A 2,500-nucleotide genomic window follows, 5' to 3' on the forward strand; every position below is an offset into this window, starting at 1 on the left:
CACTGCCCAGACCTGACCAGCTACCGCCTCGCCTGTACTCCCTCTGAACAGGTGTGTGTGTGTGTGTGTGTGTGTGTGTGTGTGTGTGTGTGTTGTTGTTGTTGTTGTGGAAGTTATTGTAAAGTATTGTTATTATTGTTATTATTATTATTATCATTATCAGTATCATCATCATAATGCTAATGTATTCACACACACACACACACACACACACACACACACACACACACACACACACACACACACACACACACACACACACACACACACACACACACACTTGATTCACTTTAACGAGACTCGCGAGAAGGTTGAATAGAGGCAAGTTAAGACTAGATAAGATAGGAGGAAACTGCTACACGGGCTTACCTCCTTCCCTCCATCCCTCCCTCCCTCCCCCTCCTTCCCTCCTTCCCTCCTTCCCTCCTTCTCTTCCTTCGTCTTACATTCCTTCCATTCTGTAACTTAGCAATGCTTATGCCAGACAGGAACAGTGCATAACTTTCCTCCTCCTTCCTTCTCTCCTTCCCTCCTTCCCTCCTTCGCTCCTTCGCCCCTCGCTCCATATTCTCCTTCTCCTTTTTTTTCGTATCCATACTTCCTTCTTTTCTTTGTTTCCTTTCCCTTTTTAATCAATAACTTGTTTCTTACCTTCTCTTTGTTCTCCCTTCCATCTTTTCTTTATTTCTCTCTCCCTTTCTCTCTCCCTCGCTTCTCTCTCTATCTCTATCTCTCTTTCTCTTGTGTCTTCACTCCATTTCTTTCCACCAGTAGAGAAAAGGGGCAAAGAGTGGTATGGAGAGAAAGTTTCCTCCGTTTTTCTTCCATATACAAGAAGAGAAGGAGAAGGGAGGAAAAAGTAAGGAGAGTGGAGGAAAGACTTTTCATGTGGGAAGAGAGAGAGAGAGAGAGAGAGAGAGAGAGAGAGAGAGAGAGAGAGAGAGAGAGAGAGAGAGAGAGAGAGAGAGAGAGAGAGAGAGAGAGAGAGAGAGAGAAGGCTAAAAGTAAAGAAAAGTTACCTTCCTTTATTTTTTCCCTTCAACAATGTGGAAAAGAAAACGAGGAAGGAAAAAAAAAAAGGTGGAGAGAGGAAACCCAGTGTTCCCTCCATTTTTACCTCCTCTCCTCCCTCCACCTTAGACACTTTCAGAGAGGTATCAGTTTCCCTCCAAAATTGAAATTCCTCTTGAATTCCCCTCAGCTTTTGCAGTAATGGAGTGGGAGGAGCGGGCGACCACCCCTCCCTTTCTTTAATCTGGCTGTCTTTATCATCGTTATCAGGAAGCTTTGAAAGATTAGAGAAGTTTATGAATGAGAATGACAATAGAAGCTGGCTCCCAAACCTTTTATTTTTGCCTTCCGCTCCTTATTGTTATTACTAGAGAGAGAGAGAGATTAGACAAATTTACGAATGAAAACGGCAAGCGGAAAAATTGATACGCAGACATTTCCTAATATTCTTGTTCTTCTTATTAGGGAGCTTCAAAAGATTAGACAATTTTGTGAAGAAGATAGGTGGAAAAAGCGATCTCAAATCCTTCTACTTAATCATCCGGTCCTTATTATTAGTATTAGGGAGATTAAAAAGATTAGACAAATTTATGAATGAAAACGATAGATGGAAACAGTGACACTCAGACCTTTCATAATTGTCTTGTTCTTATTATCAACATTAGGGAGCTTTAAAAGATCAGAAAGTGGACGAAGATGGCAGGTAGAAATAACATGCATTCATCCCTGTATTTAATCCTGTTTTTATTATCATTCCTGTTTTGGTCATGTTTTTCTCACCCGCTGTGTAGGTGAAGAGAGACTGTGACCTCTGTTGTAAACCTTGCCAGGGAATATTTTTTTATCTCCAACTTTTCTAGACGCCCAGTTTTGTACTAAAGCCTTGACTACTTCTCGAGTTTATACACTTAACCCTTTCACTGCGAGACGAACCAATCAGCAGCACCAGAAGCAATGCAGTGAAGTATTTATAAGCATCTACAAGGAAGTTAGCGATGAAAAAGAATACATTTTGCAATTTCTTCCCAGTTCAAAGATTGGATGTGACTGTAGTACAAGTAAAGGTGTTTCAGTGGTTGACAATTAAGGGAAGGTGTATCAAATTGGTGATCAAAGGGTTATTTTTGTTTGTTTCCCACCTACTACTTGAATAGGCACTCAGTTTTGTACTAGACATCCTGAATAACACATAAGCCGGGAAAAAATGAATTAACAGCCTCCTGAATGGTTTGCTAGGCTGAAAAAATGGACAGCAGTAATAGTTTGTGGCCTTTGTTCTTAACCTTCATAGACAATTTTTCCCATATACAACTTTCACAGACACTCAATATTTGTACTGGTCTCTGAATGGTTCTCTAGCGTGGGAAGAATAAACATAATGATAACAGATTCGATTTTGTAGTACAGAACCCAGAATACTTCACGAGTTAATAGGCTGATTTTTTTCTTTATCTTTTTTTTTATAAGTTTTCCCATTTACATCTTTTCG

At 40.2% G+C, this 2,500-nt stretch overlaps 1 protein-coding gene across 4 annotated transcripts in view; it reads left to right on the forward strand.

Annotated features, from left to right (window-relative positions):
• Positions 1-2,500, forward strand: part of LOC135091733 (cyclic nucleotide-gated cation channel alpha-3-like) — a 70,359-nt gene that overhangs the window by 12,499 nt on the left and 55,360 nt on the right. For 2 of the 4 annotated variants that reach the window (XM_063989645.1, XM_063989644.1), the window contains exon 3: positions 1-51. This exon is cut by the window's left edge and continues 10 nt beyond it. The exons of the other annotated variants lie outside the window; for them this stretch is intronic. The gene's annotated coding sequence lies outside the window, so the exon portion shown is untranslated. The remainder of the gene's footprint in view (positions 52-2,500) is intronic. 4 annotated transcript variants of the gene reach the window in all.

Source organism: Scylla paramamosain, chromosome 38 (genome assembly GCF_035594125.1).
Source record: "Scylla paramamosain isolate STU-SP2022 chromosome 38, ASM3559412v1, whole genome shotgun sequence".
Taxonomy (NCBI): domain Eukaryota; kingdom Metazoa; phylum Arthropoda; class Malacostraca; order Decapoda; family Portunidae; genus Scylla; species Scylla paramamosain.